Source organism: Triticum aestivum, chromosome 7B, assembly GCF_018294505.1.
Source record: "Triticum aestivum cultivar Chinese Spring chromosome 7B, IWGSC CS RefSeq v2.1, whole genome shotgun sequence".
In the NCBI taxonomy this organism is placed as follows: domain Eukaryota; kingdom Viridiplantae; phylum Streptophyta; class Magnoliopsida; order Poales; family Poaceae; genus Triticum; species Triticum aestivum.
In genome coordinates this window covers 98896719-98910197 of record NC_057813.1, presented here as the reverse complement: position 1 = coordinate 98910197, position 13479 = coordinate 98896719, and positions in this window count along the sequence as shown.

Sequence of the window (13479 nt, the reverse complement as noted above, 5' to 3'; positions counted from 1 at the left end):
GATCGAGACGCCTCATAGGTCTTTCACAAAGCACATACCTTGATAAGATATTGAAGAAGTTCAATATGGATCAGTCCAAGAAGGGGTTCTTGCCTGTGTTGCAAGGTGTGAAATTGAGCTCGGCTCAATCCCCGACCACGATAGAAGATAAAGAAAAGATGAGTGTCATCCCCTATGCCTCGGCCAAAGGGTCTATTATGTATGCCATGCTATGTACCAGACCTGATGTAAACCTTGCCGTAAGTTTGGTTGCAAGACACCAAAGTAATCCCGGCATGGAACACTGGTCAACAGTCAAGAATATCCTGAAGTACCTGAAAAGGACTAAGGATATGTTTCTCGTTTATGGAGGTGACGAAGAGCTCGTCGTAAAGGGTTACGTCGATGCTAGCTTCAACACAGATCTGGATGACTGCAAGTCACAAACCGGATACGTGTATATTTTGAATAATGGGGCAGTAAGCTGGTGCAGCAGCAAGCAGAGCGTCGTGGCGGGATCTACATGTGAAGCGGAGTACATGGCAGCCTCGGAGGCAGCGCATGAAGCAATCTGGATGAAGGAGTTCATCACCGACCTAGGAGTTATTCCCAATGCGTCGGGGCCGATCACTCTCTTATGTGACAACACTGGAGCTATTGCCCTTGCCAAGGAGCCCAGGTTTCACAAGAAGACCAGGCACATCAAGCGTCGCTTCAACTCCATTCGTGAAAATGTTCAAGATGGAGACATACATATTTGCAAAGTGCATACGGATCTGAATGTCGCGGATCCGTTGACTAAACCTCTTCCGCGAGCAAAACATGATCAACACCAGAACTCTATGGGTGTTCCATTCATCACAGTGTAACTAGATTATTGACTCTAGTGCAAGTGGGAGACTGTTGGAAATATGCCCTACAGGCAATAATAAAATGATTATTATTATATTTCCTCGTCCATGATAATTGTCTATTATTCATGCTATAATTGTATTAACCGGAAACAGTGATACATGTGTGAATTCATAGACCATAACATGTCCCTAGTGAGCCTCTAGTTGACCAGCTCGTTGATCAATAGATAGTCATGGTTTCCTGACTATGGACATTGGATTTCATTGATAACGGGATCACATCATTAGGAGAATGATGTGATGGACAAGACCCAATCCTAAGCATAGCACAAGATTGTGTAGTTCGTTTGCTAAAGCTTTTCTAATGTCAAGTATCAGTTCCTTAGACCATGAGATTGTGTAACTCCCGGATACCGTAGGAGTGCTTTGGGTGTACCAAACGTCACAATGTAACTGGGTGACTATAAAGGTGCACTACAGGTATCTCCGAAAGTATCTGTTGGGTTGGCATGAATCGAGACTGGGATTTGTCACTCCGTATGACGGAGAGGTATCTCTGGGCCCACTCGGTAATGAATCATCATAATGAGCTCAATGTGACTAAGTGGTTAGTCACGGGATCATGCATTATGTAACGAGTAAAGTGACTTGCCGGTAACGAGATTGAACGAGGTATTGGGATACTGACGATCGAATCTCGGGCAAGTAACGTACCGATTGATAAAGGGAATTGTATATGGGACTACCTGAATCCTCGACATCATGGTTCATCTGATGAGATCATCATGGAACACGTGGGAGCCAACATGGGTATCTAGATCCCGCTGTTGGTTATTGGCCGGAGAGCTGTCTCGGTCATGTCTGTGTGATTCCCAAACACGTAGGGTCTACACACTTAAGGTTCGATGATGCTAGGGTTATTAGGAAGACTTGTATGTGATTACCGAATGTTGTTCAGAGTCCTAGATGAGATCCCGGACGTCACGAGGAGTTCCGAAATGGTTCGTAGGTGAAGATTTATATATGGGAAGTTGACATACGGTCACCGGAAAGGTTCGGGGGCATACCGGTATTGTACCGGGGCCACTGGAAGGGTTTCGGGGGGTCCACCGGGAGGGGCCACCTCTCCCGGAGGGCCTCATGGGCCGTAGTGGGAAGGGAACCAGCCCTTAGAGGGTTGGCGCATCTCCCCCTTGGGCCCATGCGCCTAGGGTTGGGGGGGAACCCTAAAGGGGCCCCCCTTGCTTGGGGGGCAAGTCCCCCCCTTGGCCGCCGCCCCCCCTCTAGATCTCATCTAGAGGGGGCCACCCCCCTTCCTCCTCCCCCTATAAATAGAGGGGCGAGGGGAGGGCTGCACACACACCTCCAAGGCGCAGTCCCTCCCCTCCCCAACACCTCTCCTCCACTGCAGAAGCTTGGCGAAGCCCTGCCGCAGTACTGCCTCTCCATCACCACCACGCCGTCGTGCTGCTGTTGGAGCTCTCTTCCTCAACCTCTCCCTCCTCCTTGCTGGATCAAGGCGCGGGAGACGTCTCCGCCCCGTACGTGTGTTGAACGCGGAGGTGTCGTCCGTTCGATGCTAGGATCATTGGTGATTTTGATCACGGCGAGTACGACTCCATCAACCCCATTCTCTTGAACGCTTCCGCTCACGATCTACAAGGGTATGTAGATGCACTCCTCTCTCTCTCTCTCTCTCTCTCGTTGCTAGATGACTCCATAGATTGATCTTGGTGATGCATAGAAATTTTTTATTTTTTGGAACGATCTCCAACAGACGTTGCGCCCGGCGACAAGCGGCGTCAGTGAGAGAGGGGGAAGGTGACGCAACTCACGTGGGAACTGTGGGCGCGCGGAGACGAGCACAGGAGCGAGGAGAAGGCGACGAACACAGTGCGCGGCGCACTATTGGGTTGGCCGGACCGCGCCCGTGCTTGTTGTGGCGAGCTCCGGCGTCGGCGAGCGCTAGGGTGAAGTTAATGGCGTCAGGACGGTGATGGTGGCGGGGTTTGGTAAGGTTTGGCAGGCGGGGAAGCGATCACGCGAGCAACAGAGGCTCGCGCGTGACGCAGAGCGCGCCGTCTGCATGCCAGCACGCTTGGTCGAACGCGGTCACCGCATGAACTCTGACCTCAGGCCGACCATAGCCTAAACTTCATGTCTGGTGTGTTGTTTGTGGTAGATTTAGAGGTTACCACACTTTGGTTTGAGCCCAGACTGAGTGAACATGATTTTTACTTCACTGCAAGTCACTGGACAGTAACTTTGAGAGCTTGTTGTGGTTAAACGGCTGGGAGTTGGGAGTTGTGCTTTGGTGGTTAGCAATGAGTTAGTAGGGTAGTGATGCACAAGAAAATGCAGCAGCAATGGAGCAAGTAAAATGGAAGTTGTTGTAGAAACTATCATTTCTGTCCAGAACAGAAAATAATTTCTGTAGCAAAAAATATTCCAAAAAGTGGTGTAATATTTTTGCTCAGGGAGGTGCCCTAGGGTTCAAAGGATTTTTGTGAATTTTCTCAGATTTTTGTGGGCAATAAAAATAGGGGTGTCTTTGGAGCACAAGTTTCTGTTTAGGGTTTTTGAGAGGAAAATGAATATTTTTCATTAAAGAAAAATATCCATGACATTATTTTGAGGTATAACAGAGAGGAAATGATGGTTTGGAGGAGGAGTGAGTTACTTGGGTGAAAGCCAAGGTGATGCCCAAGTGTTTTAAGTCCAACTGAAATGATTCAAATTCAAAATTCAAATCAAAACCCAACTGAAAACCAGAAAAGAAAAGAGGGCAAAAACCAGGCTGTCACAAAATTCGCCAAAATTGGGCCGATATCAGCGCCTAGGGGCGGCTGCTGGGAACCCAATCGCTCCCAAGCCGACTTTAGCGCTGGTTCGCCCCCAGGCAGCGATTTTTCAAGCCCCCTGGGGGCCAATGGTTGGAGATGCTCTTAGTAGGATGGGAATGATGAGAACATATTTGTGAATTGTTTCGTTAATATTTGGAATGGTTTCGAGAGGATCTGGAAGCGTTTCGGGGTCACCGGAAGGATTTCCGAGAGTATCGCATAATACTGGGTATTACCAATAGTTAATATATATAGGTGGAAAATGTCTTTAGGGCTGTTAAATTATATATATATAAGGGTCTAAAAATATTTAGAACACTTTTATATTTTATTTAATACAAACGGGCCTTAAAAGGCCAAATCGGAGAAGAAAACTTGGGCCAACTGAGGAGCCCCCCTCCCCCCTTATGGAAGGGGGAGGCCGAATTAGACTGGGGGAGGAGTTGGACTCCTCCCCTCTAGCCGGCGCCCCAAGGAGGCTCCTTCCCTCCTTGGTGGCTGCCCTCTCCCTCTCCTCTAACCTATATATATACTAGGTTTTTTTGCTCTATTGAGACACACAAGTTCGGAGCCTCCTCTTGTCCCTCTAGTTTTAGTTCTAGCTGATCCTAGTTGATCTAATTAGAGCTAGACTAATTCTCTAATCCTCATAATTAGGAGCCTAGTGTGGTTCTAATCTCCTTCCTCTAATTCTCCAGTGACGATTAGCTCTGGACGGTGAAGCGCTGTCAGATTGTGAAGGCTCCACGCTTGCAACCAAGTAGAGAGGCCGCACTTTTGGTCTTTTGTTCGAGGGACTGTTCGTGGGCGGTTCGCGGGCTCGTTCATGACTGACCGAGGGACTCCAAGTACGTTTTACACCGACACGTTCTTCTTCTGCTGCAACACGGTAGCGATCGTGATCTCAACCCGTTATGCATCTTCATATAGATCTTGAGTGTGCGTAGGTGTGGGTTTTTTTTTGTTTTCTACTACATTTCCCAACATTCAACGTCGGCGCCGGTGAGAGATCGCGTCCGTTCTGCGCCGGCGTCAATGCGGAGTGGCCGCTTTCCAGCGGCATGAATGCGGGCAGTTGGCACCGAGCGGGAAGCTTGCATGGGCGAGGGATGGGGTGCGGGAGGGCGGTCAGACGTGGGCGTGGATGTTGTTCGAATGCTCGCAAAGCCCCCCTCTAGCTTGTCTCCAGTTTGCGAGAGAAAGTGCATCTGGACCGTCGAGCGGACCGATAGATGCCAGTGTTGGACGACACAACTCGTCCGGACCATGCGGTTCGGACGTATGCGAGCGATTTGAGGGTCGGCCTTGGAGATGCCGTGAGACCTTGTACAATGCTAGGTACTTAGGGAGATGCTTAAAAAATAAATCAGGTTTTTTGGGATCAGCAATGTCCATTTCTACAATATAGGTGTCTAATGAAGCGTTTATCCTCTACAAATAAGCATCAATGCTTAAAAAAATTCACTGATTTAATTTTCTCAAAGCAACTCCAGTAAGCATGTTGTAATGTACAGTGCCTTACTGCATTATTTACCACGTATATGCCCGGGAGATTAAAAGTCTAGCTGTTCCAAAAGTCCTAGCCTGTTTTTACCCGGTTAGTAGACAAAACCAGCACAGTTAAAGAAAGGCAGCCACGGCAGTCCGAATCATCCTGAAATGATTTCGATCGATCAGACAATACTGTCCAGCTATACATGAGCGTGCAACACTTGGGATTTACCAAAAGGAAACAAAGGAAAGGGCAGCACGCCACCCAGGAAGTCAAGATAACAAAAACTAATGATAAATACGCCTAGCCACACGCGTACAGAGCCACAACAGTCTGACCAAAATCTGGTACGCGTACGCGTACGGTACGTGTCGACGTCGACGGGGGGCGAGATGGAGTGTCCACATTCCAACGCCGTTGTCCTTGGAAACTTACGATGGTTTATACTATATGGATTGCCTCCTGAGGTGGATACATGTCACCTACCTGGATGGCAACGACACTAATCCATGCACGTCCAGTCGAAGAAGTTGCACCGCAGCGCGGTGGCGCGTACGCATGCAAAAATCCAAACCCGGAAGCTTCTCGCCAAATACTACCTACTCCTTTGTACAATAGGATTATTCCTTGTTTGATGGCCCTCGCCGGCTAATGTTTACTGCCGATGGTAACTTGGACCGCAAGCGAATGTGCTGGATCCTACGTGAGTCCGCGTGTTGTCTACCGAAATTGACGTTTGGACTTTGGCGTTTCCCATCTCCTGCTATGCTGCAGGTCTACCGGTATATTTCCATGGCATCTTCACCGTCTTGCATGCTCTGCCTTGCTGCTGAAGTAATGGTAGGACATGCTTAGAATCATTTTATGGCTAGTTAACAGCATTGACCAATTAGCAGCCATTTGCTCGAAAATACCAAATAGAGACCGAGTTCCATGGAGGACTTAATTTGAAAACTTCAAAATTCAAACTTTTCATTTTCAAAAAATTCCAAAAAAAACACATACACATAGAGACATAATGTACATGTGTGTGAATTTTCAAGTTGAAATACGTTAAAATGAGATCTACACACACAAAAAATCCGGGGCTTTTTAGCATAGATAGTGTTCATCCTCAAAGTCCATGATTTTTTATGTACAGCTCACAATAGAAGGTATTTCATCCTGAAATTTTACATACATACACATTACTCCCTCCGTCCGAAAATATTTGTCATCAAAATGAATAAAAAGGGATGTATCTAGAGTTAAAATTCATCTAGATACATCTCCTTTTATTCATTTTGATGACAAGTATTTCCGGACGGAGGGAGTACTCCTTGTATAGTACATGTGTATTTTTTCAGAATTTTTTGATACTAAAAAGTTTGAACTTTGAAATATTCAAAATTGAGGCCTCCATGGAGCTCGGTTTCCAAAATGCCCTACTCCCATTTGTTTGTACATACTATAAGTTCGTTAATTTTATATGCATATAGATATAGATGTGTTGATCACTCGGTCTTCGAGGAAATGTTTTCCAAAGAGAATAGGAGTATTGTACTCCTTGAGATTAATATCTTCCTAATTAGATTCTTTGATGTGGAGAATTGTTATCCATATGAACCTTTTCCAATTATTCACTTGCACTATGCATCACGGTAAAATTTACATTGATTATAACTTGTTGTAAAAAATCTATGTTTTCAGAAATCAAACACCATTTAACCAATTCAAAAGATATCATGGCATGATAACCAACCTATGATTGAATGCTTAGGAGGGTAGTGTTACTCCCAGGCCACTAGGGATCAAACTCTAGGTTTGACACTCTGGTGTCCTATAAAAGCGAAATATACTTTCAATGGAGGTGACATTTATGTCGATAGTGATGCACCCGTGGTGACTTCGTCAATCTCAAGAACCGTCAGCTCAGTCTCTCGGAGGCGTTCATAGGGATGAATGTATGTGTTTGTACTGTGTTTCTAAAAAAAATCATAACATAACAATCTTGTTCCCTGTTTTGAGAATCCTACAAACCGTAGAGGTTCTCATTTGCATCCAGTGTGAAGCAATACAAGAAGCCTAGCACTATCGTCAACCACGGTAATAAATTTATAGTGGTGAACGCCTTATTATATTTTGCTTAATCTCATTGGGATTCTATAAAAAATCAAATCCATTTGGGTCACACAGGCCCTAAGGGCCATCGTTCTAAGACTTTATATTCGTGGCTTGGATATTTTTGGGCCATATACATATATTTGTTATCTTTGGGCTGAAAATGATAGTGAAAGTAATGGGACAAGATGTTGTAAACCTCCAGGAGTAATGTGATAAACTTTTCTATTTCGAAGAAAACATTGAACATGAAAATATGGACTTGAATATTGTGGAGGCTACCATCAATACATCTACTTCTGCCTTGGCCTATGCAACTCAATTCCATGGACCTCACCCTAGGTTTGACTCCTCCAAGATTTGGATTTTGCATTCGAAACCCCAAATACTTTTTTTTTCACATAACTTGTTCTTCAGGACATAATTCTTACTGTGAATAGGCTTGCAGCTCGTAGATGGCACCATGGCCTAATGTGCCAGCTCCGCCTCTAAGCTCTAGAAACGGTTACACACCTTTGCAAGGATTATCCTTTCTCCATTATTGTTTGGAACCGTGTGAGCACCTGGACTGGTGAGAACCTAGTTGTGTCCAACTTCCTACCTGACACTACTAGGAAAAGGCCTACTAATGGCGCACCTAATTTGGCCATTAATGGCGCATTAGTGGTGCGCCATTAGTATCTGGTATACTAATGGCGCACCACGGGATGCGCCATTAGTATATACAATAGTGCGCCATTAGTATCCTCCCAGGGGGCCATGTATACCCAGGTGCTTTGGCATACTAATGGCGCACAACAGCAAGATGCGCCATTAGTAACTTCTGCATACTAATGACGCACTGTCTAGTGATGCGCCATTAGTATCCTTTAGCATACTAATGGCGCACCGTGGTGTGATGCGCCATTAGTATGAATATTAGGTTTTTTTTTTATTTTTTTATTTTCTGTTTTTGGCACAGGTTACAAAATGTATAATTGGACAAAATATAGACAGCACACATCAACAACAGATTCATCGAATACAATAGAAGATTAGTCTCTGAATACAATTCATCATATTAGTCTCCGAATTGAAAAGACCGAACAAAGATAGAACATTATATTACAAGTCTCGAGACCGCGAGTAGCGAGTTTGTCTTCACATTACAAGTCGATATCGATCATCTAAACTACCATCACATAGAAGAGAGCTGCGGTCATCACGATGAGCATCATCACGATGAAACTCGTCTTCATCCGGTTCCTCCAACGCTCCCTCCCCTCTCCCGCTAGATAGCGGACTTATCTAGATTCGGCCTCGGCCCTAGTGGTGTACCCTTTGTAACTGTTACCGCTGAATCGGTGAACCTGTCTCCGACACTCCTCCCAGTCGTCGTAGACTCCGGGAACCTTACCCTTGTACACGACATACGTCGGCATCGCTATGCACTAGCCAAACGAAACGTTAGTACCAATTCACAGACAATACATAAGCAATATATAAGTATGCAACAGAACGATCGGAAGAGAAAAGCAAGACATTAATAGCATCGATTACATCTAAGTTGAACGACTCTCGAAACCAAAGAGACATACTACAAGTTCATTAAAGTTTAATTACAACATGAGCCAATCGATGTTTCAGAACTAGACACAGCATCACTGCTTTCGACTCGACTCAAGGGACCGGAGCGTGGATGAAGCCGCCGTCTATCATGGGAGTCATGAAAGAACGGGCGTTGTCAGCCTGCATTTGTAGCATTGTGTCGATGTCACTGTTGGACGGTTGATTTCTGAGGTAGAACTGCCCCGAGGTACGAAGGACATCTTGATGGATGATTTCCGCAAACTCCGACTGGATGCGAAAGAATTTGTGAGGTCCGCGTCCTGGATTGCCGACACGCTCTTGCCCAATCTTTGAGTTTACTCGGTAGCAGAAGTTGATGATGGTCCCGTACGATCGCCCGCATGTGATGGATGGCGTAGTAGGCACCCTTCTGACCGCCAGGCGGCTGCTTGACGCAGCAGAACGTCGTATTGTGGGAGAACACGTGCTTGCCGTACTTACGAATAGGCCTGGTGAAGGTGCCTCCAGATTTGGCGTAGCCGGGGAGAACATCATCAAGAACCTTCTTGACATTTGTGTAGTCTACGTTCGACTGACGGTCCGGGTCGAAATACGTGGCCATGGAATATTTGGGGCTTAGGAGGATGAGCGTGCAATGTGTGTCACTGCAGAAAACACGGAATGTTAAAAGAAAAACGATCGAAATCTAAGAATTCATATGTTACGGGCCGGTTGAGGGGGAGGACTTACTCGGGAAAGTAAGGCACGAGGAAGTTATCCTTATCTTGGTTTGCCAGAATGACGCCTTCGAGGTAAGAACTCGCGACTTGCCGGTCCCCAGCGCTGCCCAAGATCTTGGCACGCATGTAGAAGGGGTCGACTATCACGATGTCCGGGGTCTTGTCGCGAATGATCCGCATCTCCATACTCAGCGAAAATAGCCGAACGAAGGTGTAGTGCAGCGGATGAAGGTTCATCATAGCGTGGATGTCATCAAACCGCAGGACGATCGTACGCCCGATGGAGTTATCCACAAAGCCCTTGCCCTCTGGCACCTTGGCCGCGAAAACCGGGTATGCCACATCCTTCTCTCTGAGACGCCGCTTCTCCAAAGAAAGAACACTGTCATGCAGACTCCGCATAGCACCGGTTGCAGCATTGAGCATATTTGTCGGTAGCATCGCCCTACCCGCCACATGCACCCTCCTCGAGATATCCTCAGGTGAAGGTGGCCCGTCCTGAGCACGGATCGTACTCGGTGCCGGCTGGCTCGCACCCTTGTTAGTCTTTCTTTTGCGTGCCTTCTTCTTCTCCTGTAATGGGACCGAGTTCTGCTCACAGACCGCCTTCTTGAGTGTGTTTGGGCTGATAATATTTCGCACCTCGCCTATCTGAGGCTCGGTGAAGTCGGCAGCTGGAGGCGTCTCCTGAGAGCTGAACGGCAGACGACGCCTGTTGCAACTTGGCTTCTCGCGGTACCAGCTAGATCGCGCACGTCTTTTGTTGGGTTGGGTTCTTGAGAAGGAGCCCCCATGAAGTCGCCATCGTACCCATGTTCGGCAAAGTACTGATCGACGTTGCCAAATGTATCGTCATCGTAGTCATTCTGATCCTGTGCCATATGCATGTTTGGATCCAGTGGCATAGGGATGTGCGGCACCGTTGCGGCGGTCTTGCCATGGGGCCGACTTGGCGCCGGCACGACTGGCGGTGTTGTCTTTGGGGTGGTGTCCCCCGCCCCCAAACGAATCTGGCTCTTCGGCCAAAGCAGGGGCCAGCTCAGGCAGGCGCTGAGGGTCATCACGTCATCATCGTCGGCCCCGACGGGTCGAATCGGAGGTAACAACTCGTCGCAGCCTGGCAGCACCCGAACCAGTTGAACCCTAAACAAGTTGGGTGGCATCTGGGTACCGTGGAACAAGGGGTTGCCCGGTTGAACGATTTGGCCCTTGGCGAACATCGACCAACTCGTTGTTCACGAAGTGCAGGAGAGTGCACGGAACGTCGGCGGCGCCCTGCGAAAACATGTAGGGCGTCAGGGATGCCCAGTCAAAGGCAAGGAGATGAAGTCCTCGGCCGAGAGAGGCTTAATTAGTTACCGTGATGATGGCGTCGAGCTCGGCTAATGTCGAGGCACCGCCAACGGCGGGCGTGCAGTTGACGGAGGGGCCGCTTGCTGCAGAGGTGCCGGCCGGCGTACACCCGGGTGCATTAAGCTCCCGTGCCGGCGTCGGAGACACCAATGCCGCCTCCGCCGGAGACACCAATGGCCCCGCCATCGCATTCTGCGAGTTGCTGGCCGTGAAGCTAGGAATCGGGGGCGGCCCCTGTTGGCCGCCCGCAATCCACGCACTCAACCCCTGGATCAAGGTAGGCACAATGGCGGTGATCGTCGCTCCGAGTCGTTGTTCCACTTGCTCTTGGACAATCTCCGGAATCCGCGCCACCTGTGCCTTGAGTTCTTGAACCTCGCGCGCCTGGCTTTCCGAGCTGGTCTTTTTCTCCTTCCGCACACCAGCGGTATAGTATGACCCCCATTTTGTGGACAAGCCTTTGCCGGCCACACGACCAGCTGACGTCGGCTTACTGAGCTTATCCTTGTTCTTCATTACATTCAACGCCCTATTTAGAGTGGTGTCCCAAGGGTTGCTCGTAGTCGACCCCGCGCTACTGCTTTCAGTCGCCTGCGGAAGGAATGTGAACCATTTAGAAATTTGGCTTCATTAATTAGAATGCAACCATATGGAGCTAATTACGCGGGGGTGTATTCCTTACCAGAACAAGCTCAAGCGCCCTGGTCTTCGGATCCGTGGTAAGCTCCTTTGTTATCGGGTCCTCCTTGTACCGGGCCCTGACAAAGTTCCTGGTCTGCTTGTTACCGCTGTATTTCTCGAAGCGGGGCGGTAGGCCTTGCTCGGCACGCTCCGCGTCCTCCTTGTCCCATATAGGCTCCGCCACTCTGTAACCGCCGGGACCGAGTTTGTGTTCCCCTAAGTTCAGCTCCCGCATTTCTTTCCCCCACTGACTTGATTGGGAGTTTGCGGTGCTCGAGCAATTGATCTTGAAGTCGTTGTAGTCATCTTCGGTGATCGAAGGATTTTTCTCCTTGATCTTCTCATAACTCTCACCTTTCTCGATCATTCTCTTCACATTGCTTTTCCAAGTAGACAGGGCCTTGCTCATCTTCGTGAGGGCAGCATTGTTCACTTTATTCCCTTTGAGGCTTGTGTTTTCAAAAGCAGCGGGGAACTTGTATCGTTCGTGCAGCTTCGTGAAGAGGAGGTTGCGCAAATTCCCTCGGTCAGGATGCCTCAGGTTCTCGGTGTTGATCGAGACGGTGCTCCGGAGAATGCACCCGAGCTGAAGCGAGTACCCCTTGACTATTCGTTCGGGCGCCGTTGGATTCCCGTCGGAGTCCACTTCAGTAACTTCCTCCTTGAGGGTGCGGAGCACGGTCGGGCGCCGGTCCTTCCGTTGCCTCTTCTGTTGGCTGCCATCTGTGCGTGCGCCGCCATCATCAGTGGTGGCATCCTCGGCGGCACCATCAGTGGTGGCATCAGTGGGGTCATCCTCGGCGATACCATCAGTGGTCTCAGGATCGGTGGGGAAGGCGGCGTCCTCATACAAGTGAGGTTGTTCCTCCATCTCTTCGGGACAGCTCCCAGAATGCCTTGCCGCCCGAACCCCGGCCTCATCGTTGTTGGCCATGTTTTTCCCTAAATAGGAACAAAGTTTGGTCAAAAAGTTGGTTATTGTCAAGGAACAAGATCATGGTCTCATCATTTAGGGTTTGTCGACACCGAGGCATCCTAAAAGCTAAGCTTTTATCATTGAGGGTTTTTCGACGCCGAGGCACCCTAAAAGCCTAAGCTTTCATCATTTTGGTTTTTATCGACACCGAGGCACCCTAAAAGCGAAGGTTGTATAATTAATGGTTTGTCGACACCGAGGCATCCTAAAAGCTAAGCTGGGAAGGAGAATTCTAAGTTGGGCCTAATCACTTGGCTCTATTGCCGCCTATGGTTTAATGCAGCTAGAATAAAGGGGCACTTGATCCTACTTAATTAACTACTAAGATACCCCGGCCCATGCATTAGTCACAAGTACCCCATATGTCCTATTTTTAGCAAAGTCATGCTAAAATTCACGGAAAATTTCAGCATGACCTTTGCTGAAAATAGGACATATGGAGTACCCGAATTTGCCGGAACGGAAGTTAATCGACATTCCAGCAAACTCAAGGGCCTCTCGGGTGGACAAGGCAAAAAAGTAGACAATCTGCAACATGAGACACTGAAAACAATTGCTACCAATGAATCTACACTTTTATAAGAAAATAAATCAGAAACTTAGTCTGTCATCATTAGGCAGCCACCATTAGTTAGTGAGGTAAGTTAGTGAAAATAAGTCTACACTTTCATTTGTTCACACGAGCCATAAACCAAGCTTGCAAGTAAAACTATCCACTGGAGATGCGTGATCCTTATTTTGGAATTTCAAAGATAATAAAGGGGACAGGGACAGGAAACAGAGCATGACAGCAGAGTTCCTACTGTGCGTGTAACCTCAGCCAGAGAGTTAACTTTTAACCACAAGTTGCACCCCGTATTATACATAACTGTATTCAGCCTAATGGAAATGGGAATAACAAGATGCACGCCAA